At 42.6% G+C, this 27,797-nt stretch overlaps 1 long non-coding RNA gene across 2 annotated transcripts; it reads left to right on the top strand.

Annotated features, from left to right (window-relative positions):
- The first annotated feature begins 124 nt into the window (after positions 1–124).
- On the top strand, positions 125–22,805 carry Gm40672. Of its 2 annotated transcripts, none has more exons than XR_871746.1 (3): positions 125–173; positions 17,895–17,945; positions 22,641–22,805. It is a non-coding gene; the product is annotated as a predicted gene, 40672 (long non-coding RNA). The 2 variants fall into 2 exon arrangements; XR_871745.2 differs by lacking the exon at positions 125–173 and adding an exon at positions 17,323–17,501.
- The last annotated feature ends 4,992 nt before the right edge of the window (positions 22,806–27,797 follow it).

Here is a 27,797-nt window from a genome sequence, read left to right as displayed (position 1 = left end):
AGCTATCCTCCCTGACCTTTGCACTTTGCCTCTTACGGCTTGCAAGAGAGCTGGCCCAAGGGTCATGAGAGCAGGAGAGTCCTGCCCCTCACCCATTGCAGTACTTGAGAGAGCAGGCCCTGCACCTCACCTGGGTAGCACAGTAGAGCTAGCCCTGGATTCCAGGATTGCAGGTGAGCTGACCCTGAGGGCATCCTCCCCTCTCTTATCCCTTGACATCTATGGCAGGTGGGAGAGCTGGCCCTGCTGGCCCAAAGCTGTAAGAGTAGGACCACAGCACCCACATACAGGAGCCTGCACCCAGGTAAGGTGCAGAGACTGCTCCCCTGAGTGCTGCAGTAGATGAGGGGCAATGCCAGCTCTCCTGCTCTGATGACCCCAGGGCCACCTCTCTTGCCTGATGTAGATGCAAGGGGCAAGGAAGGGCATGTTCCTCATCAGCTGTAACACTTGGAGAACAGGCCCTGTGTTTTACCTGGAAAGGAGCTGGGCCTGGTTTCGGGCCGGCCCTGAGGGTGTGAGATCAGGAGAGCTGGGGGGCTGACCAGTTCAGATACCTCTCAGGCCCAGATCCAGAACTTTGAATTGGCCCACCTCAACATCTACCCCCTCTATGAATGGCTGGAGCTTATGAAAGGGCCAGTCCTACAGATCCCAAACGACAGACGCTCCATGACACAGGGCAACAACAGGATATCTTAGAGGAGTTCCAGTGAGGTTCCAGTATTGATGGAGTAGCAGAAGCCAGAGGTCTCGTACCAAATCAATGACTCATTGCAGTCAATGAACATTTGCAAGCTAAGGAGTGTGGACAAAAGGGTGTACTGTGTGACACACTATGGCACACTACAGCTTCCACAACAAGAATTTTGTTGTTATGGTGGGGAAGGTTGCAAGGGTGAAGGGTGCGTAGGAGAACGAGAGGGAGATGAATGGGATTGAGGTGAGTGCTGTGAAATTCACAAAGAACCAATACAAAGTTTAAAAATATTTATTCATTTATATATGTGTGTCATGTGGGCTTGGGTACTGGCAGAGGACAGAAGAGGGTGTCAGGGCCCCTGTAGCTGGAGTTGCGAGTTTCCTGATGTGGGTGCTGCTAACTAAGCATGAGTCTTCTGGAAAATCAAGTGTTCTTAACGACTGAGCAATTTCTCTAGCCCTGCAGACTCAACTTAAAAAAAAATCACTGTATGTGTTTATCTGTATGCCACATGTGTGTCTGAGAATGCCACGTGTCAGATTTCCTGAAGTGGGAACTGAACTTTTGACCCCTAGCAGAGTGGCAAGGCCTCTTAATGGCCAAGACATCCCTCCAACCCTGTTTTTGTTTTTGTTTATTTTAATTATACTGTGTGCCAATTAGATTAAATCCAGTGAGGTCATAGGTGAGTCTACATCATATGTGCAATGCATAATATTCCAGCCGATGACACGCCACATATATGATAGTATATTCCATGTGGTTGAATCACTCAGTGGTTCAAACTGTGTGTGTGTGTGTGTGTGTGTGTGTGTGTGTGTGTATGGTGTCTCTCTGTGGTGTGTGTATATGTGTGTGTGTGGTGTCTCTCTGTGGTGTGCTGTGTGTGTGTGTATGTGTGTGAGTATGTGTGGTGTCTTGCTGTGCTGTGTGTGTATGTGTGTGTGTGTGTATGTGTGTGTGTGTGTGTGGTATCTATGTGGTGTGTGTGTGAGTGTGTGTGTGTGTATGTATGTGTGTGAGTGTGTGTGGCGTCTCTCTGTGCTGTGTGTGTATGTGTGTGAGTGTGTGTGGTGTCTCTCTGTGCTGTGTGTGTATGTGTGTGAGTATGTGTGGTGACTCTCTGTGGTGTGCTGTGTGTGTATGTGTGTGAGTATGTGTGGTGTCTTGCTGTGCTGTGTGTGTATGTGTGTGTGTGAGTGTGTGTGTGTGTGAGTGTGTGTGTGTGTGAGTGTGTGTGCTGTTTCTCTGTGCTGTGTGTGTGCTCGTGCGAGTGAGCAGGGGAGGAGGGGAGGCTTACAAGCAAGGCATAAGGGTGCAGGTGTGAAGGTTAGTGCATTTCTCTAATTGGCACACTCCTTCAGCCAGGTGAGTCCCAGGGTTCCTACTCAGCTAGCTCATCAGGCTTGCCAGCGATACCTTTGCCTACTGGGTCATCTCTCTGATCTTCAACCTCATTTTGTTTAATGTGACTTAGCTCAGGCATGCAGCCTGAGCTTCCATTCTCCATCCTTAAGCTGTTTCTGGAAGGCAGCTTTCCAGGGGATGTGGCTGCCCTTTAATTGCTACTGAGAAATAAAGCCTTCACTAGCCCGAGGACTTCTATTCATTCCTCTTCACAATGAAGCTGAAATAAGTGTACTCTCCCTTTCCCATGGTGATGAGCAGAGGGAAAACCAGAGGTAACAGAGTCGGTTTGACAGCCCATTAACAAGGAATACTCATCCCTTGGGAAAGATATTTTTGACTCAGCAGTTAAGAGCATTGGCTGTCTGGCTTGGAGGCGGATGCCTTTAATCCTAGCACTCTGGAGGTAGAGGCAGGCAGATCTCTGAGTTTGAGACTAGCCTGGTCTATGGAATTAGTTCCAGGACAGCTATGGTGACATAGAGAAACTCTGTCTCAAAAACAACAAAGAACACAGGCTGCTTTTGCAGAGGTCCTGGGTTCAGTTACCAGCACTCACAGTCATCTGTAACTTTAGTTCCTGAGAATCTAAACACCTTCCTCCAGGCTCTGAGGACACCAGACACACATGTGCACATATAGACATGCAGACAAAAAATTCACACATAAAGAAAAGTACATAATTCATAAAAAGATATTAGCCTAGCTAGAGGCAGTGGCATATGTCTTACCTTTAATTTCAGCACTCAAGGAATAGAGGCAGGTGGATCTCTGTGAGTTCAGGGCCAACCTGATCTTCTACATAGTGAGTTCTGAGGGAGCCAGCGCAACATAGTACGACCACGTCTCAAACAAAGAAACAAAGAAACAAAGCAAAACAGACAAACAACCCTTAAAATGGAGGCTTGGGGTTTGAAGGAGAAACTGTAATACTTGCTACATAGGAGAGAACATTTAGCATGCAAGATGTTTAATGTGTCTACAGTTTGTTTTATTTTTGTAAAATTGCCCTTTGATGTAGTCTGGCCAGCATCCTGACTATCCTGCAACAGATTTTCTTAACATCTGGATGGGAATTTAAGCTTATTGAAGTATGACACATGCATAAGGCACACCACAACATAGCCCCGCTGCGGTCAGGAGCTATGACTGCAACATCTTGTGTTCTATTATGTCTTTTATGTAACCCACAGATCAAGCATCTCTTATGTTTATGGATAACTGCATTGAGCTGAAGTGAGGATGCTCTAGCACCTAACTGCCTTCCTTGGGGCTTCCCTGATTATCAAATCTTGACATAGCCAAGAGCCCAACAGTTGGTGTGGGCTAGTAGGAAAATGGAGAGTAAGACAGGGAGAAAGGCAACCAATAAAACTTGGGGAAACATGGTAGGGGCATCCACAGACAAAGTACCAAAGTACTCACCAGCTTTCAGAGGAAGGTGTGGGGCAGGTGAACCATGCCACTAGACAGAACTGGTAAGATTGAAGCAGGTTCAAAATCCTAGTAAATGTCATAATTGAGAACAGTAGGCATTAAAATCAGCCAGACGCTACCTGTCCTGGAGTACATGACCAAGACACCCATGCTAATGAGATAGACCCAGGGTCTATCTTGATAGAACCTGAGTGTTTAGCATCCCTTTCTGCAAAAGTTGTTTAATCTTGGATTTACTCTGAATAAGACAAATGGATTTTCATCTGCCATGAATAAAACAGTTTAGACGAGCAAGGACCATCTCCTTTATCAAGCACCATCAAGGGGGCTGGGGAAAGACCTTTGTCATAAAGAGCCTCGCCCAAATCTCCCATAGAAGGCCTCTCTTCCAGCCTCTCTGTACATTTGGCACTCATTTAGAGCCAAGCCAGCCCTGGGACTCCGTTCTCAACTCCTCGTGGTCCCCAGCAGCGTCTGGGTACACAGGAGTTTGAGAACCACAGCATCTATTCAACCCCCACTGTTTCTCACCCAGGGAGACAAGGGCTGGGATCCCCTACCTTACATTGCATTCTGCCTTCCCTGAGTGGCATACTGGGTAGTGTCTCAGCATCCCAGAGATGAGGCAGAAACTCAGACCAACAGGAAGGTATACATTTAATTTTATTTTAAAAGTGAATGTTGTTGTTTGATTGGTAGAGTGAGGTTTATACCTGTTGTGCCTCACCAACTAACTACACAAGATGCTTGTTTCTATACTAAACCCTTTATGAGGCTATTTCAAGTTTAGTTTTATCTTACTGTCAATCACACACAATTAAAACTACTTGAAGTATGGATTCTTTTTGAATTTTTAGTTCAAGTTTCTTTCTTTCTTTCTTTCTTTCTTTCTTTCTTTCTTTCTTTCTTTCTTTCTTTCTTTCTTTCTTTCTTTTTTTTCCGAGACAGGGTTTCTCTGTATAGTCCTGGCTGTCCTGGAACTCACTCTGTAGACCAGGCTGACCTCGAACTCAGAAATTCACCTGCCTCTGCCTCCCAAGTGCTGGGATTAAAGGCATGTGAATACATTTTTACATTATGAAATATAGCAAACATTTTTACGATAACTGTAGAAGAATTTTAATCCATTAACATGGTTGTTCTGGCAAGGGGTTACATATCCAACTGGAATGCAAACACACCTTTAGTATACACCTTTGATCCCAAATAATGATATCTAATTGAGGGGCAGACAAAGTGACGAATCAGAGAAAGATTTAACAGAATGACTCAGAGATAGGATACACAAGGACAGACAGGAAAGAGAGAGAGAGAGAGTAGAATCAGTTCAGTTCAGTTTGGAGCAGTTTAGTTTGTGGAGTTGGAGGAAGCCTTTCCAAACACAGCAATTCTGTCAGAAGCTGAGAGAAGCCAGTTTGAATCAGTCAGCTTGGAAAGGAATTTGAACCAGAGCAGCTATGTTGAACCAGCCAGTCAGAATTCAGAAAGATCTAGAAAGAGCGAGTTTATTAAGCAGTAAGTCTCAGAGGCTGAAACATTCTAGTCCTAGGTTACTAGAGAGAGGCTCATCTCATGACTTCAACTGAGGAAGTCAAAGTGACAATTACATTTACAACTGACACCTATAGCCCCGCCATTCATAGTTTACCATATTTGCTTTGAATTTAAAAATACTAAACAAAATGTTCGAAGACATGAAGACCTGATCCTTTCATATTTCTCCCTTTTCTCTCAAGATGGTTGTTCACCTTAACATGGTATATGTTCTGTCTTGGTTATTTTAAAAATTGTAACTCATATGCATCAATTAAGAATGCAGTATTTTTGGTTTTAAGCTATATATACCTGGCAGAATGATGCATATTTTATGCTTGTGTACATGTGTGTGTATACAAGTGTCTGTGCACATGCATGTGCATGCATGCATGTGGAGGCTGAAGGCTAGCCTTAGGTATCACCCACCTCCCTTGAGGCAGTCTCTTCTTGACCTGGACTCACAGACCAACTGAGCAGTAAGCTCCTGGGATCCTTCTGCCCCTGCTTCCTTAGCTCTGTGATTACTGGTGCACACCATCCACTCCAGACACCTCACCTGGGCTCCAGAGCTCAAACTCAGGCTTGGATGACAATTTGCTTACTGACTAAGCTATCCCCCCCACCCCCCGCCCAACCAAGCACCTGCATATTTTAACTTCTACTATAATAATAAGACATTGTAGAGATTTATCATGCCAGGTAGAGTGGTGCATGCCCGTAATCTCAGCACTAGGGAGGCGGAGTCAGAAGGCTTACCACAAGTTCAAGGCCGGTCTGGTGTAAGCCCAGGCTAGCTAGGGTTATGTGGTAAGACTCTGTCACAACGAAGGACTGATAGCTCAGTGGTGAGTGCTTACCTAGCATGTGTAAAACCCTGGGGTCAGTCCTCAGTGTGACAAAACAAACAAACAAACAAACAAACAAATCAATGACTTTGTTACATTCGGAGCTGTACAGATTTCTGTTGTTTGAAGTGAATTACTGGTACTGACCAATCTCTTCTAGCAGGTACAGATCAGTGCTTCCAATGTTTAACCTCTATAGTGCAGTGCTCACCCTTTTCTAGATTATCAACATAAACGTGGCTAATCTTTTCATATAGTTTATAATGACTCAGGATAGAAGTTTTCAGGGAGCCATAATCTAGTTGGGATTTATTTTTATGTATGTGGACCTAGAGGTCTGATTTATCATTTTTTACATATTAAAAAAAATAGAAAAATTTTATCTTTCCCACATTAAATTGAGACACCACAAAGAGATTTCTGTGTAGAAGACAAGACCTTAAAAAAAAAAAAAGACCATAGTGCCGGGGCTGGAGCATTGACTCAGTGGCTAAGAGCAGTTGTTGCTTTTGCAGAGGACCTGAGTTGAGTTCCCAGCTCCCACAAGGTCATTCACAACCATCTGTAACTCCAGGTCTCGGGGATCTCACGTCCTCTTCTGACCTCTGCAGGCCCCAGGCATGCAGGTGGTGAACATAGATGCACGTAGACAAACACTCATACACATAAAATAAATAGATGTTTAAAAAGAGGCCAGAGTGCCATTTTCACATTTAATAAATTAACACTCATACTTCCTGTTACTTCATCAGTCACCCATGCTGAATTTCCCCCAAATGCCTTTTTACAGCTGATGATTTCAAACCATGGCTCAGATAAGATAGGTATGTCTAGTTGGTAGGTAGAGGTCCTCAGCCTCTTTTTCCTCCTTTCCCACCTCTGTCTCTTAAGAAACCAAATCATTTGCAAAACTCCCACATCCAAGTGTGACTGAGTGAACCCTGTCCTACAAATAGAGTCACTGTGCACGTTGAACTATAAACCAGTCCCACCCTTTCAGTGTGAATGCTTCTAAGTGACTTGTACTTACTTCCTGTTTAGTTACTTTGGGAGACATAACATCCAGTAGAACTTATTGGTAGAACTTATTTTATGCTGGGAGTGTAGTACAGTGTGCAGGGCCCTGTGTTTATTCCTCAGCATGCACACCCCAAAGTAATAGACTTCAGTTTTTAGAGTCAGAAAAATTAAGCAGAAAATATAGAGTTCCTAAATTAACAGGTCTTCCTTGCTCCATGACTAGAACATAGCATTAAGGTGGAGTATTTGTTATAATCAGTATCTGATGCGTTATTCATTACAGTTTATGTTTTCTTCAGATTTCCTTTGATTTTGACAAATGTCTTTTTCTGTTCCAAGGAACCCACCAAAATACTACAACTGTCTGTCTCACTTGAGATGATGTTGATTCTGACCAGTGGGTTCAAGTATTTTCAGGCAGATGAGCCATTATAAAGCTCTCCATCAAAGTCTCTCTTAATGGTTTTTAGCATCTCCTGGTAGTCACTGTGTATGTCCATTATTTCATTAGGAGCTGCAAAGTCATGCTTTCCATAACTCTATTGCTTCTTCTGCAATTATTAGCTACAATTTTCCTATACAGAATTTTCCATGTCTCTGTTGTTTGCTTAGTTTGAAATATTGTACAAGTTATCTTGCATAGATTTTAATGGCTCTCAGTACTAATGATCCTAATGTGAGAAATTCCTATTTGTTTGCCTTTCAAAATTGTTTTCATAGTAGTATAAAGAAAATGTCTTATATTGTCAGTCGAGAGATGAGGCTTTCAATTGTGATACTGTGAAATAAGTATTTGTGGTTTTTGTTTCATTTTGTTTTGTTTTGTTTTGTTTTTGCCCCATTTCCTGATTTATTGTTTCTAAAAACCCTTGGACTCTCCAGGGCAACTGGAGTATTTTCTGCTATTATGATGTCCAGCAGCTGAAAGCCCTAGGCAATTTCAGGGCGGACTGTCGTTACAGGAAAGTCCATGTCTTGGTTGGAATGTTTGGACTTTTAGCCACACCCTGGTAATATCCAGGAAGAGGAGAAGGGTTAAAGGCCAAGTTGATCACAAATCATTAATTATTTAAGTTGTTATGTTTGCATAATGAAGCCTTCATAGACTCTCCAAAGGAAAGGTTGGAGAACTTCTGGCTAGGTCAAAGAGTGGTAGGAAGCTCCCTGTCCCTCCCCCATGATCTCACTCCACACATCTCTCATCTATATCATTGGAAATTCTCTTCATGAGAAATCAAGAGATTAACTCAGGATTCACTGAGTCCCTTGAGATGCTCAAGAATTTAGACAAGCCCAAGGTGGTAGTATAGGGGCCCTAATTTATAGCTAATTCGTCAAAAGCACAGGTAAGGAGCCAGGCATGGTGATATGCCTGTGGTACCAGCACTTGGCAGGCAAAGGCAGGAAGATCAAGAAGGAGTTCAAAGCCATCTTTAGCTATATTGAGAGATCAGGAACAGCCTGAGCTAAATGAGACCATTTCTATAAAACACACATGTAGATAAATCAGCTCAAGGCTTGTGAAAGGGACTTGAGCCCCTTAACCTGTGGGATTGGTTGATATTTCTAAGCAGGGGGTTTCAGGATTGAATTAAATTAGAAGACTTGTATCTTCGTTATGGTTTTGTTGCAGTGAAGAGGCACCATAACTAGGCAACTTGTTAAACAAAAACATTTTACTGGGACTGGCTTATAGTTTCAGAGATTTAGTCCATTATCATTGTAGTAGGAAGCATAGCAGCATCCAGACAGACATGGTGCTGGAGAAGGAGCTGAGAGTTCTACATCTTGATGTGCAGGCAGGAGGAAAAGATTGCCACCCTGGGCATGGCTTGAGCATATTAGACTTCAAAGCCTGCCTCTTGTGACACACTTCCTCCAACAAGCCACACCTACTCCACCAAAGCCATACCTCCAAATAGTGCCAGTCCCTATGAGCCCATGGGGCCATTTTCATTAAAACTACCACATTCTACTTCTTGGCCCCTATAGCCTTAAGGTATATCATAATACAAAATGCATTTAGTCAAACTTTCAAAGTTCTCATAGTCTATGCTAATCTCAACATAGTCTCTTCTAAGACCATTCAATCTCTTAACTGTAATCCCCTGTAAAATCAAAACGAAAAAAAGCAGACCACATACTTCCAATATCTAATGGCACAGGATATATGTTACAGTTCCAAAAGGGAGCTCAATGAGGAGATACTGGACCAAAGCAAGACCGAAAACCAGCTGGGCAGACTTCAAACTCTTCACATCCATGTCTGATGTCAAAACATTCTTCAGATCTCCAACTCCTTTCAGCTTCATTGACTGCAACACATTTCTTTCTCCTGGGCTGTTTCCACTCTCTGTTAGCAGCTCTCCTTGGCAGGTATCCCATGGCTCTGGCATCTCTAACATCTTGGGCTCTCCAAGGCAATCTGAGCTTGGCTTTCACAGCTTCACACAATGGCCTCTCTGGGCCTCCATGCAGGTACACCTCTGCCACAGGCCTGGCCTCAGTGGCTTTCCTAAGTTAATGGAGGGTGATTCCAGAACTCCTTTCCTTCTATTCCTTGACTATAAAACCAGAACCACATGGTTAAAGCTGCCAAGTTCTGCTGCTTGCTGGGGCTGGAACACAGCCCCTCATTCAATTAAATCTTAATTAATTAACTAATTAATTAATTAAAACTTTCTGGGTTTGATGGTTTCCTTCACTGCCTAAGTTTGGCTGTCCTGGAACTCTGTAGACTAGGCTGGCCTTGAACTCAGACATCCACTTGCTTCTGTCTCTGGAATTCTGGGCTTCCAGGCATGGACCACCACACCTGGCTCTGATTTTTTTCTTTAATTCCTTTACACACATTGGAATCTTAGCTGGGTGGGGTCTTGCCCTGAGTTCACCACTCCATTTTATACCAGGCTTTTATTTAACCTGTTAACCTTGTTGAACACAGGGTTTAGCTCCATCCCACTTCCTCCTGCCCTTTCCTTCTTGAACTATACACTATATTTTCCTCGCTCAGCTTGCTTCTTTCCATTATAGCTCTCTAGAAGAATGAACACTTAAGAGCCACATGACAGTCAATACTAGGCTGTTACAAAATTTTCAACTCAACCAATCCAAAGCTCTTCAATTTAGCCTCAGGTATATTTTTTGAACAAGGGCAAAAGTTGTCACATTTTTCACCAAAATATCACTGGAACAGTCTCTGGGCCACAGACAAACATTCTTCTCTGAAACCTCTTAAGCCAGCCCCCCACGGTTCAAATCACCCTCAGCACCACTGTCTTCCATGTTCTTACTAGGATGGTCCATTAAGCCCCTCGAAAAGCATCCCACTGCTTTCCTAACACAAAGTCCACATTCCTCCAAACAAAAACACAGTCCAGCCCATTAACGCAATATTCTAGTCCCTCGTACCTACTTTGGTCTTAGTTAGGGTTTTATTGCTGTGAGGAAACACCATAATCATGGCAAATCTTATAAAGGAAAATATTTAATGGGACAGGAAGCATGGTGGTAGGCAGGCAGACATGGTGCTGGAGAAAGAACTGAGAGTTCTACATCGTGATCCAAAGACAGCAGGAAAAGACTGCCATACTGTGTACAGTTTGAATATCTGATATCTCAGATTCTACCTCCTACTGACACACTTCTTCCAACAAGCCATACCTCCTAATAGTGCCAGTCCCTATGAGCCTCTGAGGCCATTTCATTTAAACTACCACAACATCTAAGTCCTGAGTTTTGAGAACTGCTCAGTGTTGAGGTAAGGCTCTATACCTGGGGTCACAGAAGTACCCCGTTGATTGTGTTATTGTGAAAACTGTGTGTGTGTACATGTGATGTATTCATGATGTGGGTGCATCAGCCTCATGCAGACCCCAGATATTGACATCAGAGTTGTCTTCCTTAACCAATTCACCACATTATTTTTTGAGACAGGATCTCTCTTTGAACCCAGCACTCCTGGGGTAGCTAGGTTAGTTGGCCACACGATGCCAAGATCAGTTCGTCTCTCTCCCTTCTCCACATAGCTCTGTGGTTAAAGGTACACTGTCATCCACATACACGTAGGTGCTGGAGATCTGAACTCGGATCCTCATGCCTGAACAGCAAGCACTTTATCCTTGCATCTCTCCAACCCTGAGTTTTGTTTTCTACGACGTAGTCTCCTTTTAGGTAATTTGGGCCATGTATACAGGCAGCTCCAAACCATACTATTGAAAGGCAAATTATTTTCGAAAGGCAAATTAGTAAACCCCTTTACAAAAAAGGCTATTTGAATATTGTCATGTGAGCCAACAATCCCAAGCTCTTAACTGACATTTGTAAGTAGTTTTCACAGATTTTAAAAAGCTAACTTATAATAAATAATTTACATGATGTAATAGCAGGTGCTACAATAGTTTTGCAGCTAAAGCTAAACTGAGACCTAGCTGGCTAAAGAAAGTGTCCTGAGAGAGCCAGGTAATGTAAATATATTATATTAAAGAGAATTTCTGATACAAATATAAGAGAAAATGACCTCTTTAACAAACACAGTTATGGCATGCCAGCTATTTCCTTCTCCCAAATACAATCCATGTCAATAGAACAAATAGAACTTTCTTCTGGTGATGTTCTTGTTTGTGGTGGTGGTAAGGTATTGTGTGTGTGTGTGTGCGTGTGCATGTGTGCATGTGTGTATGTGTGTGTGTGTGTGTGTGTGTGTGTGTGTGTGTGTGTGTGTAAACATCAGTAAAGAGAGAATGTTTTTTAAATCTCCTAAGTTTAATTTCAAGAGCCAAAGCATGGAGGAGAGGAAAAATAAGGAAAGTTACCATATCAGAATTCTAGTCTCATTTCGCAATATATATATTAAAACCAACTCAAGGCCCCAGGTAGCCAAGCCTTTAGACATCACCTCATTCATCAAAAAGCAACAAGAGGTCTTCCTTGATGATGGTCTCTTACCCAGTACAATTTCTGCAGAGATTGCTTTACTTACTCCTCTTACATACCCTCTTCTATCTTGATTTTAAAGACAAAGAGAAGCTTGGCATGGTAGCTCATGCCAGCAATTCTATTTGGGAGACTGGGTCAGATTTTTCTCTGAGAAAGAGTGCAAGACCAGCTGGCCTATAGTGTAAGACACTGCTTTAAAAACATAAATAAATAAGTAAATACAGGTTGTCTGGAAGTTCTTCGTAATAGTAGGTTTCATGATAACAAGATGGCTGTCCAAAATGGCCTTTAGTAGACTTCAAGCTACGTTGTCATTTTATTCCATGTTAAATAGACACATTGGTCAGTGCCAGTGATGAGGGTTGAGAGATGCTCCAATCAGTAAGCACAGCAATCAGTCTTTAGAAATCATTTTAACACCATGACCATTTAGCAGAATAATACTAGTTTCTCCCCTAGGACTTAGGATACAGGCTCTTGACCCAGTTAGTAGTGCCAGGTAGGGTTTCTATTGAGAGACCAGATCTTGGGTTCAGACTCCATCTAAGAGAACCTGACCTAAGGTTGAACTTGAGTTACTGCCCAACAAACCCGAGTCTCCAGGTTACAAGCCTGCCCCTGGCACTTCACTTCCTAGCAACCACCAATCAGGAGGAAAGCAGAAGTTAGGTTTATGGTTTGGCTCCCAGTACCAGCCAATTATTTTAAAGAACAACAAATTTCCAGAATAGCCTTCCCCCCTCCCATCAGATATATGCCAGGCTAGAACCACCCCCCCCCCGCCCCTTGCTTGTTTGCTTATCTTTATAAATGCTTGCTTGAAACTGGGTTCAGGGCTTCACCCTCCCATCCTGCTGTGTCAGAGATGATGGTGTGACCCAAGCTTGAATAAAAAGACCCTTGTGCGATTGCATTGGAGTGGGCTCCTTGGTGGTCTTTTGGGGCTCTTGAACAGGCACAACGTTTATCTCATGGAGCTGGGCTCAGATCTAATGAGAAAGTTGTTGGTTACTCCCGTATCATTCATGCCTACATACCTTCATTACTGTATCTTCCAAGGATCGTATCTAAGGCTGAGACTGATGGTTTACCTTTCTCGTTGTATAGAGTGCATAGCATCTTCCAGGACTATGAAAGCCATCCAGGAAGGATGACATGTCCTAGTGAATACCACTTTTTTAGTTCTGTGTGGTTTGTGACTTAAGTATGTGGGATTTTCAGCTATAGGGTTTTATTGCCATGTTCCGAAGGGTAACCAAGAAAATTGACATTAACCTGTAATGGTTAATGCTTAGGGTTCTATAAGGCACTAATCAACAAGTCAAAATAGGCAATTTAGTAAACTTTCCTCTTTTAGAGGTACCTTGGTCTCAAGAGTTTTGACTTATTAATAGAAAGAGCATAAATATGTAGTAATAAGTAAAGAGTTCTTTCCAATACAGTGGCCTCTTGGGAACTACTTAACAGAACACTCCCCAATTCACTCTCTACTTTGTTCACAAAAATCAAACCCCCAAGAGTTTAGAAAGTAAGAAATATGACCCAGTGTTTTATGTAGACTCACAGGATGGCATTCGTGGCTAGTTCCAGAAGGAAAATAAAAGGGTGCTGAGTGAGGAATCTGGGTTTTCATACACACTAGGCAATTACTCTACCACTGAGCCACCCGTCCAGCCCAACCTAGAATCTCTTGTCGCTCAGAGCCATATACTTGACATCATCATTTGGGCCTTAATGTAAAGGCATAGAAAAATAGTCTACGGATGTGATTTGAGTTGTATCCCCAGCTAGTATCATTGAGTTTATAGGCTGAACTGTCCAATATGGTGGCATTCTCAATGGGGCCTTTGGAAGGTGGTTCAATTTAGATGAGGGCTAGAGAGCAGTGGCCTGGTGTGACTGGCACCCTCACAGAATGAGACATCACGGAACTAGCATGCTTTCCCTTTCCCTACCCCATAAAGACATAGAAAATGTCTATCTGTAAGTCTAGAAGAAAGTCCTTACCAGAGCTTGACAGTGTTGACACCCATTCCTTGGACTCCCAAGCCTTGAAAACTATGCAAACATGTATTTCTGTTGGTTAAGACAGCTAGTCAACAGTATTTGTTATGGCAAACCAAGCTAACTAGTGTAGAGTAGCTCTCACCTCTACCTCCATAGTAGCAAAAGCTAGTTAATACTTGAATGAAAAGTTGAATGTGTGAGTTTTGATATTTAATGTTCATAGTAATCCTGGGAATTACATTTTTGTCATTTTCAACTGAAACAATATTTATGCAAATTTAAGAGATACAGCATAATTTAATGCTTGTTTATGATGTGTGATCATCAAGTTGGAGCAATTAACATTTTCGTCACTTCAAACATTTATCATCCCTAGGTGAACTTTAAACTCCTCTAATTGTGTCAAAGAGTTATTATATCATAATTTGCAAAAAAGATTGTAGTTACTCTGCTGTGCTGTAGAACACCAGAGCTAACTCACTTCTCTTACTGCACTTTTACTGTAAAAAAATTTTTTTTGAGATGAAGCCTCATAACTTAGGCAGCCTTCAAACTTACTGTTTAGCTCAGGATGGCCTTGAACTCCTCCTGATCCCCCTGCCTTTATCCAAGGGATAGGATTGCAGGTGTGCATCACCATGTCTGGATTTCTCTTACTGTATTTCAATTCCCCTTAACTCATCTGTCTCTGTCCCACATCACACATCCTGGTCTCCAACAGCCGCTAGCCACCATCTTCCATCTTCTTCTATGGCGCTGACTTGTTTTCTAGCTTCCATCAAGGGTGAGAATATGCAGTATTTGCTTTTTGTGCCTGCTTGTTTCCCTTCAAACAATCTCTTCTAGCACCACCCATTTTGTGAAAATGGACCTTTGGCCATTGAGATGGCTCAGTTGGTAAAGGCACTTGCCATTAAGACCAGATAATGACCTAAGTTCATTCCCTAGGACCTGAAACCCAGTGTGTGCGCACACACACACACACACAGTAATAAAAAACAATGAAATAAAAATTGCGAGTTCATTCTTTTTATATTTCTAGTATAGTCAGTACATTCACTAGTTGATGGCTACTTTGCTTGATTTCACATCTTAACTATTGTAAATGGTGGCACAAAATGGGGGAGCAGGTACTGCTAATATTCTTTTATAGCTGAAGGGGTTGTAGTTCACAACGTTTGATGTATTGACTCGAGTAACATCACCAGGAAATGACTGTATTAACTACTTTTCTAGTATAGTGATAAAATGCTATGGCCATGGATTTGTGTGGGCTTATGGTTTCAGAGGAATGATGGAGGGAGAGCAAGGCAATAGGCAGGTATGGTGGCTGGAGCAGCAAGCAGGTAGCTGAGAGAGTGAACTGGGGAAGGTGTGTAGCTCCACAACCTCAAAGACTGCCACCAGTGACATAGTTCCCTCAGCAAGGCCACACCTCCTAAGTCTACCCAAACAGTGCCACTATGGAAGACAGTCATATTCAAACACCACAATGACCAACTCAGATATTGGGAGACCAGATTTTCACTTTCATTTTAGTGAAGCCATTACTACAAAACTTTAGGCATGTGTAAAAACATCATTTCTGTTTGCATCTCAAAATTAAGTAGAAGCCCAAACTAGAAGCAAAGTCTGATCATATGTGAATGAACAAACAAAGGCAATTCACTGTTGGTTTGTGTGTGTGTTTGTTTGTTTTGAGACAGGGTTTCTCTGTGTAGCCCTGGCTGTCCTGGAACTCACTCTGTAGACCTGGTTGGTCTCACAGAAATCCAATTGCTTCTGTTGCACAAGTTCTGGGATCAAAGGCATGAGCTACCACGCTAGGCTAAATTAAGGTAAATTTATATAAAGATTTGATGCTCAGCAATAAAATGTGCAGCAGCATAGATTAATCTCCAAAATTACAATACTGGGTAAGAAAAGAAACAAAGGGAGGCAAGGAGAGCTAGGCATGGCAGCTCACACCTGTGTCTCAGCACCCAGGGACCAAGGCAAAAATAGACTGTCAGGAATTCAAGGCCAGTGTTGCAGTGTCTTCCTTAGTTATCACAATAAAATAGCCTTTAAATGGGCAATGGGTTTATTTCAGTGCTCAGTGTATCACAGCAAGGAAGTCAGGGTAGCTGTCACTTACAGTCACTCTCATGATCAGAGTGATGAATGCTTCTGGCTTCTCCACCTTCTTTCTCATTTGTATACTTCAGGATCCCAGCCAGGGGAATGAGGCCACCCACTGTGGGTGCCTCTTCCCATGTCATCTAACCTAATTAAGGGAATCCCTCGTAGTTGTGCCTAGAAACCCATCTCCCAGGTGATTCTAGAATCTCTCAAGTTTTTTTGTAGCTAGCCTGGGCTGTATAGTTCAAAGCTGGGAGTTCGAGGTAAAGTGAGATCCTTTCTCCAAAAATAAAACAAAAGTGCAAGTAAACAATACATCCCATTTGATCTACATATATAAAAGCCTAGAAAATGCATCCTGATCTGTAATGATTGAAAGTAGATCATTGATTCGCTGGGGTTATGAATAGATGGACGGTTTATGAAGTGGTACAAAGAAACTTTTGGAACAGATGGGAATGTTATGTTAACTATAGATACTTGTGTCAAAACCGATCTGTTTACAGACTTTAAATGCATACAGTCCAATGCATCAATAAAGCCATCAAAAAGGCTGGGGATATTCTTGGTAGTGGCATGCTTACTGGTATAGCAGGCACAAGGCCCTGGGTTAAATCCTTGTCATTTTAGGCAGAGAAAGGAAGGGTGGGACTACAGGGGGAAGAGAGAAAAAGGACAGCTGAGGTGGAACACAATTAAAGACAAAAAAAAAAAAGTACAGATGTCTTAATTTCCTTTAGAGTGATTCTTTTAAAAAGCTGGCCATGTTTTCTATAACCCACTTAATTAGGCCAGTTTTATGATTTTCTCTGTTTTAACAGTAAGCAGTTTTCACAACTTCAGCACCTTTATTTTTAAATCTGGATACTTTACAGCAAGCCGAGGTGAGTGTTATAATTCACTCGCAGTAAGTAGCCTGTCTATCACACGTTTGTTTGCAAGGTTTCTAAGAGGGATAAACTCTCCTCCTGGCGCCCAGCGTTTCCCTGGGCATTAGGATTTACAAAAAGGAAACAGAAGATTGCTTACATACTTTTTAAAAGGGAGAGCCTGTTACAAAGTTACACCAGGCTAAAACTGGCGGAGCCTCAAAGCCCAAGTCCTGGATATGGAGGAACCTCCAGGGAGACCTTTCCTTCCCGTCGTCCTTTTCAGGCAGCTGATCTACAGAGAACCTTCACTGTCTGGTCTGAACTGCTCTGTCGCCTTTACTTATTGTTTTAGTTATTTTTAAACCTCGCCGTGCCCAGAATATCTTCAGTATGCCCCAGTAAACGTACCTTTTACCCTTCTCTGTGGCGCTCTCTCTTCCTGGAAGGTTGGCCTGTGTGGAGAGGATCAGAAGAACCAGGCCAGTGTGTTTATCATCCTCAGCCTCCTTCCTCCTTAGAAGGTAGCTTTAGGATGCGGTATCTCTCAACCAAGGCTCTTTCAAGGTGTCTTGCTCATCCAACTGGTCTCTCGCAGACTCCCTCAGCCCTTCATAGGTACGGTAGTAATAGTCTCCTTCCTGACCAGGGTGGGTTTCTTAAAACTGCCGTTTCCCTCCTACACTCAGCCACATATTTGTAATTAACTCCATTCAATTAATCTCAATTTCCCTCACTTAATATTTTTCCCCCTTAGGACCCTGAGTAAGATAATGCTTCCAACTTGATAAATCTATTGTAACTTGAAGGTATCCTAAACTTAAAAAAATGAGTTTATCATTGCTAATGATATCATAGCTTAGTGTACTCAGAATTACACGAGCTTAGAATGGAGAGGAATACCTACCACAAAACCTATTTTATAGTAAAGTATTGACTAGTTCATGTAACTTATTGAATACAACAGTGAAAATAAAAAGTAGATTCTGTGGGTCTCCCTTCTTCCCACAGGCCCATGAGGATGAAGGGAGAGGAGCTGATACACGGAGTTTCTGACAGCCCGTGAGTATGAAGGAAGGTACAGACTTATCTCCAGGGTTAGCTTTGGGGAGACAGACCACCTTTACTTGTGGTGATTCAAGGCTTATATAGTGTAGGAGAACTTGGGGTAGAAGCATCCAGGTTGGGCAAAGGCCATTGGCTGAAGGCTTAGAGTGCCGATATGCCTCGTTAGCATGGGGAAGCATTCCGGGAATCTCAGGTGCTTGGTGAACAAGTTCTTATCAGGGATAAGACGTTGAACCTGTAATCTAACCAAGGCTACCTGCCATTCCACAGGTAGAGGGTAAAGGCATTCGGGGCTTCCCAGATAAGGTCAGAGAAGGAGAAGGGGGTCCGCCATTTTGCACCAAGCTCAGAAGGCTATCAGGACAGTGGTAGACTTTGACCTAATTATGAGAGTTTTCCCACAAGATTGCCTGTATGGGCACCATTTGTACCCATGGTGAGGTAAAATGAATCAGTCCATATAGTTCCTTGGTTTGTTTTGGTAGTGGCAGGCATGAACCTAGAGCCTAGCACATACTGGAAACGCAATCTACCATTGAAGGGCGCCCCAAGTGCTGTATGTTTTGTTTGCTTTCCTTGTTTAAGCTTGAGATCCAGCACTGACTCAACCAACCGGCTTTCTTGCTGTCTGTTGCCTGAGAATCTCTGTTGGCCCTGTCCAACATCCGAGTGAAAGAGCCCAGGCAGCTGCTGCCGTTTGCTCTGTCATGCTGGGCTTGGTGGGAGGTTATCAGCTAATAAAGGCTGGCAGCTCTTACGAGAGGTCTCTGGGTCCCACATCTGGAACAGGGCATTCTGAAAGAGGCATATATATAACACACTATAATACATAGACTGCTGAACCATGAGGAGCCATGAGTAAGATGTCGTCTCATAGAAAGTATTTTTTTTAAATATGGTAGCTACAGCAACTGATATAAAAATGTAAAGGTGAATAAGATAGCTGTGTCCTTTTAACCATGAAAATAAATGATAATATGAGAATATACATCTTCCCATGGCCTTGATACATTAAGCTTGCTTGTCATCATTACTTATGATGAGCCGAAGAAAGTTGATGGTTGAGGTGGATTAAAACCTCTGTCTGCTGAGCTCAAGTGGCTGGTGTGTGAGATAGAGGTCGTACCTGTCTTGGAGCCCAGAAAGTTTGTATCAAACCCTAAAGTTATATGTTAGTTTCTTTGTTACACTAAACACCTTGTCCCTTATTTGTACAGTTCAATTATATTTACTTTTAAAGTTATTATGCAGACCAATGAGAAATAACCTAAGGCATTAAAGAGGAGATGCTGAGAAAACCAGGGCAGATACTGTACTGTCACCTGTGTCGCGCTTATTTTAGTTCAAGTACTTAAAGCTTTACAGTTATCTGAGCATGGTGGCACATGTCTGTAATCCCAGCACTTGGGATGCTGGACGTGAGTTTGAGATCAGGCTGGGCTACATAGTAAGAGGCTAAACAACCCCCCCCCCAACACACACACATACAGCAAATTTATCAGAAAGGGTGATTTTTAAAAGGTAAGAAAAAATAAGCAGCTCATTTTTTTTCTTGCTCTGGTTTGCTCTGTAAACTATTCTGAGTTTAATAGTACCAAATATTGTATTCTACCCACACCATGGGTTATTCCAATAGCATGCTAGAAATAGCTGTTCATCAGCACCCGTGTGAGATCAGCCTTGCTCTGACAAACAGATCCTGTGTGCACGCTCGCTTGTGGATGCTGCGCTTTCCCCCTGGCTCTCACTGTTTGACCAGCCTGTACATTTTACCTCGGTTGCTGATTTGCATTCTGATTTCCTCCTTGAGGAATGGAATCCTAGCTTGAGCCCTGGCCTGGGGTGTCTGACGGGAGGGCATGCTGTTTAGTCAGGCACTTGGCACTCCCTTCTCCCTGGGAACAGGTCCAACCTTTGTATCCCCAAGTGAAGGCTGGGTTTTACTTCCTCTTAGCAGAACCTAAACCAGACTTCACCTCACTTGCCTCAAAAGGTTGAGTCAGGGGGATTGTAGATTGAAGACCAGACTCAAATATAGAGATAGTGAAACTCTATCTCAAAAAAAAAAAAAAAATCCAAAACAACAGACACCTGGAGTGGTCACATATGCCTGTAATTCCCACACTCAAGAGGCTAAGACAAGAGAATTAGACATTTGAGGACTGAGCCTACACAGCAAGAACTTGCCTCACAAAATAAAACAAGCATACAAAACCAAAATAACCTAGCAAACTCCTACTATTCTTATTTAATTGAGTCAGCTTGGCAAACAGGCCTTCTATGGGGTAACAAATTTTAAAAGAACAGTGGTTCACATCTGTAATCTCAGCACTCAGAGGAGAAGGCAGAGAGAGGGACTTAGAATTCAAGGCTGGGCTATACTGCATAACAAGTTCCAGGCCAGACTAAAAAACCAAACCAAACCAAAACCAAAAGGAAGGAGACCGGTAAGGTTGCTTAGCAGGTGAGAAACACACAGACTGCCAAGCCAGACAACCCGAGTTTGATCCCAGAACCTGTGTGCTGGAAGGAAGGAAGAGATGCCCACAAATCGTTTTCTGATCTCTCTGTGCACATTGGGCATACATGTGTAAGAATGTACACTCTCATGCTTATCATGGAACACATATGCATATACATACATACACATATGCACATGCACACTGTGGCACACATTTATGTGCACACATATACATGGTGACACACGTGTGTGCACATACTTACACATGTGAACACACATGTGCACCATGACACACATACTCACACACTCATGAACACTGTGCCACACATGCATGTACCCATGTGTGCATGCACACACACACACACACACACACACACACACACACACACTGTAAAACAAAACAAACCCAAACCCCCAAATCCTGCTGTTTATTAGTAGTCATTTCCTAGTAAAATAGGAAAAAAAAAAGTGATTTTTTTTTTTAGAAAGGCATGCCGTGGAGGTTAGATTTGAGAGTGTGCCAGCTTTGTTACAGAGTCCCATGCTTGATCCCCACACTAGATTCCACATTAGTACCAGCCATTTAAAATGGAACACTATGATCTGGACTGAGGCTTCCCTCATTGGGCGTGGCCCTGCTGGTGGTCAGGTGGCTGTGAGCAGTGGCCATTGTCCTTCTCAAGACTGGCCATATATATGTGTAAGCTCTCCCTTCAGACCTGGGGTAGTGGCAACAGCTTTTCATGTGTGGAGCCCCGAACTGCTTCCCCATCATTTGTGGTTCCCCTGCAGCTTATAAATGGTCTCTCCTCAAGTTATCCTATTTTGAGTGAGCCATCTGTTTCCTGTCGGTATCCTTGACTAATACGACAGTTACTATGTACGAATGCTGAGCTCCAGTCAGCAAAGACAATAGCAATGCCTCCTTTGTGGGGAATCACATATCAGCCAGCTTCTGATTACCTTGGGGTCAGGTCTGTCAAGCTGCCTGAGTATGTGTGTCTTTCTGGTTGTCATTACTTACAATAAAGGGAAGCACGTGTGCCTGCAAGTGTGCATGTGTACCCTTGCTGTGACTAGGAGCCGAGGAAACCCTTGGAGCGGGAACCGTTGTAGATGTCCCCAGCTTTCTCACGCTTTGCTTTCATTTCTTCAGCTAATTTGTATTAAGAGCCTAAGTCTATCTGCACAGCCATTGAGGACTGCAGCACAGTTCACACTAGCTGAATTAGGGAACTCACCCATGTGCCCAGCAGCAGAGGGATGGAGAAAGTGTGCGGTGTATACGTAATGGATATTTCCATCCATAAAAAGTAAAGTTATGACATTTGCAAGAAAATAAATGAAAGTAGAGATAGACATGAAGTGACGTCAGTGTCAGAAGACAAATAATGAACGTTTTCTCTCATTTGTGGGGCCTAGGCTTTATAGATACATACAACTACGTGCACACACACACACACACACACACACAACGATACAGAGAGACAGAAAGACAGAAAGAGAGAGAGAGAGAGACAGACACACAGACAGAGATTGATACACAGAGACAGAAAGGGAGAGAGACACAGAGAGAGACAGACACAGTGACATATAGACACACAGAGAGAGAGAGAGAGAGAGAGAGAGAGAGAGAGAGAGAGAGAGAGAGAACAGGTAGGCACACAGACAGACAGAGACACAAACAGAGAGACAGAAAGAAAGAGGCAGAGACAGACTGACAGACAGACAGATAGAACATGAAAATAGAAACAAACCCCTAATAAACAAAAGGACTAGAGGGAGGAGGAAAAGGGATAAGGGGAAAGGCAGTCAGGGGAGGAATATTTTCTAAGTATACAGTATATGTGTGTGGTCATGGCCTTAAATAACCTAGTCTAACATAAATTTTTACAAAGGGAAAAGTACCCAGGAGCTGAAGATATATTAGCTCCCTATGGCTATGTTCTAGGCGTGGTATTATGTCCTGGCAGGGGGCAGGGAGAGGCTGATGCACAGACTTGATGGACAGGACCAGTTGCTCATAAACAATCCCACAGAACTTAAGAAGGCTTTTACTGAGGTTTCTTTTGTTTTGTTTTGTTGAGAAGGGCCATGAGAACACTGGGAAGAAGTTATTAACTAATATAACAAACATAAAATCATCAGCCAGGTATAACGAAATACTGTTCCAACAGAATGATTAGATGATAGGCATATAACTGCCTCCTATGTGTCCTTTCCTGCAGGGCCTCCTGGAGGGATACATCCACCCACGAATGAGCTAAGCCAGGAAGCAGAGTTACAGGGAATGGGAGCTATAACCCAGAGGGAATGTGAAGAGACTCTCCAGCAAGCCCATGAGGACACAACCAGCAAGAGCCAGCAAGAACCAAACAGAAACCATGGAGGGTTCCAAAGGAAATGCCATTAGAAGGCTTGTGTCACAGTGCAGTGCTTGCCTAAGAAGTATCCCTGGAAGATTAAAAATAGGCAAGCAGTAACGTAATGGACAGAGAAGCCAGGTCAGGTAAAACCAAAACAAAACCTAAGGAAATTTCAATAAAATATGAGCTGTAGTTAGTCACAATGTGCCAGCATGGGGTCACCAGTTACAGTAAATATAATGCATGTTACTCGCCAGGGAGCCTGGATATGGAGTAGATGAGGGTACTCTGTGCTCACTTTACAGTTCTTCTGTACATCTAAGACTGCTCTGGTGTGTGTGTGTGTGTGTGTGTGTGTCTGTGTGTGTGCGTGTGTGCATATGTGTGCATGTGTTTAAAGAGCTAACTGGAGGTAGAGAAGTTGGAGAAAACAATCAGGAATTCCAGGAGACCCAAGAAATTATTATTTTTTTAAAGAAAAAATGTTTCATAGTATATATCTCTGTCCTAATGAGGAAATAGTTATATGACAGCCATAACGTAAACACTACTTACTGACTTAAATGAAATCCTGTGACATAAGAAAACTAGCAATTGACAAACACAAGTAAAGGTCTGCTGCAGCTCTGTGGTGGCTCCTAGGGCCAGAACCCGAGGGTCAATTCCAGCATCAAAAAATGATGTCTTGGATAACTATCAGTGTATATTCATTGTACGTAGTGTAGGCTGTTATAAGGACTTTTAAAGAAAGTCTATCATGTATTTTAACCAGGTTCACCGCCCACTCCCTCTCGCCCCCACTCCTACCACTTCAGTTTCCCTGAACAGCCTTGCTTCAACTCTCACATGTATATAAACAAGTCCCTGAGTCTGTATAAAATCTAGGCTCTACAAATGAAGAAAACCAAATGATACTTGTACTTATGAGTCTGACTCATTATGCTCTGTATGATGATCACCAAGTTGCACTTATTTTCCTATAAGTCACATAATTTTATTTTTTTATGGCTGTCTTAGTTAAGGTTTTCATTGCCATGAAGAGACACTATGTCCAACATTTAATTGGGGCTGCTTACAGTTCCAGAGGTCCAGTCATTATCATCATGACGGGAGCATGGCAGCATCCAGGCAGACATAGTGTTGGAGAAAGAGCTGAGAGCTCTACATTTTGTTCTGAAGGCAACCAGAAGACTGGCATCCCAAGGCAGCTAGGAGGAAGCTCTCTTTGCTCTCTCCAACAATGACACACTTCCTCCAAGAAGGCCACACCTACTCCAACAAGGTCACACCTCCTTATGCTGCCACTCCTGGGGCAAGCATATTCAAACCACCACAATGGCTGGATAAAATTCCTCTTTATGTTTATCTTACATTTTTTCATCCATTCATCTGTTGACAGGTGACTAGGAGGATTCCATGCTTCAGTTATTGTGAATAAGCATAGAAACAGATGTCTCTCTATGTATGTTCATAACAATCTTTCAGTTGTATGCCCAAGATTGTATAAAAAGTATTTATTTATTTTTAAAAAATTGTGTTAATTTCCATAGTGGTTAGATTAATTTATGTTCCTACTAGTGTTCTATGCATTTAATAACAAGTTTTCAGAGTTAGAAAGAAAGACATGTATAGGTGTAGGCATGAGATTTTCAACCTTCCTTTTCCAGAGAGAGAAGTCAGTCACATTGAAAACTCAAGGAATGGCAGGCGTAGCAGTAACCTTGAGGAATAGGCAGCACCAGGTGGCCTAAGCTATGTCGTGGGAAGACCCTGTCTCATGGAGAAGAGAAAAGAAAATCATGGAGGTGTGCAATGGATGGAGCTTAGAGCCAGAAGAAACAGTTTTTAAAAGTTAATTGTGGAAATAAGTGAAATGGCTCAGCGGGTAGAGGTGCTTGCTGCCAAGCTTGACAACCCATGTTCAAGCCTGAGTCCCACACGGTAGAAGGAGAGAACTAACTACTGTAAGTTGTCCTCTGACCTCAGCACAAGTACAACAACATGCCCTCTTTACCACCATGGTAAATAAATGAACAACAACCAAAAACATTTAAGTTGAACATGGGGGCTGAAAAATGGCTCAGTGGGTAAGAACACCTACTGTGCAAATAGGACTTGGGTTCAAATCCCCAGAACCCATATGAAAATCTTCATGGAGACAGTGAACTTTTGGTTTAGTGAGAGAGACCCAGTCTCAAAGGAATAAGGCAGAGCATAGTAAAGTAAGATACATTAAAACACCCTCTGGCTTGCACCTGCTGACATGGGCACATGTGCCCCAAGGCTACATGCTATAAACACACACTCTCACACACAGACTGACATACATACTCACATTCACACTCAGACACACCGAATACCATTCACACAAACACACAGACACACTTACACACAAACATACACACATAGACACACATACAATCACATATACACAGATACACACATACAAACTCAGACATACCCATAATCCTTCAACACACACATACACACACACACACACAGACACACACATAGACCCTTCACTACTACCCTACATACACACTCACATACACACAGAGACATACAGACATATTACACACACACACACACACACACACACACACTCAGACACACATACACATATAGACACTCATATACACACACCCTTCACTACCACCCTACACACACACACTCACACACACAGAGAGACACACTCAGACACATACACGCATACACACAGTTGAACATGGCAAATCTGAGTAGCCACTTTTGAGGAAAGTATTGGGAGTGGAAGGACAGTGCTGCATTGTTTTTGTTCCAGTTTGTTCATTTGTTCATTCGTTTGATTAGCATTTCTGGTATTTAAAGATCAGTATAAAGCCAGGCTCACACTTAGAAGTTCAGCACTCTGCCAAGGACCGGCTTCAGCTTGATCAGGGGTCCTAAGGAAGGGGATTTCTGGGAGCAGTGAAATAAACAAACTGTGGGTTACAAGCTGACAACCTATGTTCTGCTCAAGATGGCTCCCTAGACAGCTCTCTGTAGATAGCTCTTGGCTCTGTAGTCAGCTCAAGACAGCTTTCTTTTGAGACAGCTCTTTCTTGCTAGAAAAAAAATTCTAAATGCTCTCTGAATAGCTCGTGGATTTTTCCAAAGTCAGAAATCTTGTCAGTAAAAAAATTTAAAGTAATTCTTGGGTTTTCTGATCAGAATCAGAAAGCCAGAAAGCATTCTAAAAGATCTGTGTTTGCTCTTCATACAGCTTTCTCTGGATAGCTGCTAGGAAACATTCTAAATGAGCCATCATAGCTCTCTAAGTGATTCCTGGGATTTCAGTCTAAGATCAAAAATTCTGTTAGAATTAGATCTCCAGACAGCTCAACTCTCACTAGGAAACATTCTTTAAAAAAAAAAAAAGAACTGCTTTTGATTTCTGCTAGCTCATCTCATGCAGTCCAAAAGCCCGGTCTTGTTTTTTTTTTTTTACTCTTTTTTTTTATTATTTATTTTATTTATATGAGTACACTGTACTTGTCTTCAGACACACAAGAAGAGGGCATCAGATCCCATTACAGATGGTTGTGAGCCACCATGTGGTTGCTGGGAAATGAACTCAGAACCTCTGGAAGAACAGTCAGTGCTCTTAACCTCTGAGACATCTCTCCAACCTCCCCCCACCCCATGTCCTTTTGGTTACATATCAGTTCAACCATTTATTCCAGGTTCCCTCCCAGGAATCAGCATTCCATGACCTTAGCTTCTTGACTCTTAGGAAAAAGACAAGTACCCTTTAAAAAAATTGCAAAAGAATTCAAAGGTCTGCCTGATTTTGTAAGCTTAGGTGAGTGGGACCTTGCCCTGTGATCCCCACTCCCCAAATCTCTTTATCTCCTTTTCTGGTAGCTTTCTGACAAGCTGGTTCATAGTGCAGCTGCCTCTATTTTTTTAGGTCCATGAAACCCCTCATATAATTCATATTGCATCCTTATATTTTGCATAGTTTAGAAATTATATACTTTTGAACCCATGTTTTCAGGGTTCTTTCCCACAGCCTTAAGGGCTGCCCTGAAGGTCACAGTGATTTTGCTGAGACATTGGACAGATCCTCTCCTCCCGGACTTGTGCTGTCTCTGATTATCATGGAGTCATTAACCTTGGCAAAGAGGACATTCCCCAAAGGGAGAATGAAAAATAGATACATTATTATACAAACAAGCCTTACACATACAGCAACCATCAACACTCATGGAGGCCTACCTGCTGGCTGTCTTCCAAGGGTGGGAGCCATGTCATTCACCCCTTACATGGCTGAGCAGGACTTGGCAGCACTCAGAGACTAAGACAGGCTGGATTACCAAAAGAGACTCAAAACAAAACAAAAACCAACCAAACAAAAAAGTGTAGTCGTTACTTTGATTAAAATATATAAGCTGAATTGGAGAGAGAATAGTTCATTAATCACTAAACTTATCGTAATTAAGAAAATGTCCTTTAAAAGTATAGAAATTGTGTTCCTCTCTGAGGGACTTTACAAATTATACATAATATAGGTTAGAGCAGAGATACAGTTTTCAAAAAGTTAAAGAAACAAGCTGAAAACACTCAATGTACTGACTAGTGTATTCCTGAGTTGGAAGAATCACTTAGGCAGTAGCATCAAGAGATCTGCTAATGTTGGAGACACATTCTGCCTGCTGAGGCCTGGCTCAACGATGGCCAAGGGAAAGTTACCTTGTACTTATTTATTTTTAATCAACCCATCCATCTGTCCATCTGTCAGCCGGCCCACCCACCCATCCGTCTGTCTCCTTGTTTTGAGACAGAGTCCCATGTTGCCCAGACTGGCCTTAAACTCAACTCACTCTGCAGCCCAGGCTGATCTTGAATAGATCATCATGCCTCCATCATTCAGGTGCTAGAATGGCAGGCGTGGACCATTACGCCTAGTGTAGTCTGCTGTTTGTTTTGAGACTGTTGGGGTCTGGGAGTCACCACACAAGCCATATGTATACCAATCTCAGTTAAGCAAGAATAGTTTAT

The sequence above is a fragment of the Mus musculus genome, chromosome 10 (genome assembly GCF_000001635.26).
Source record: "Mus musculus strain C57BL/6J chromosome 10, GRCm38.p6 C57BL/6J".
Classification (NCBI taxonomy): Eukaryota; Metazoa; Chordata; class Mammalia; order Rodentia; family Muridae; genus Mus; species Mus musculus.
The sequence above is the reverse complement of the archived record's forward strand: the minus strand, read 5'-3'. Positions and strand labels throughout refer to the sequence as shown.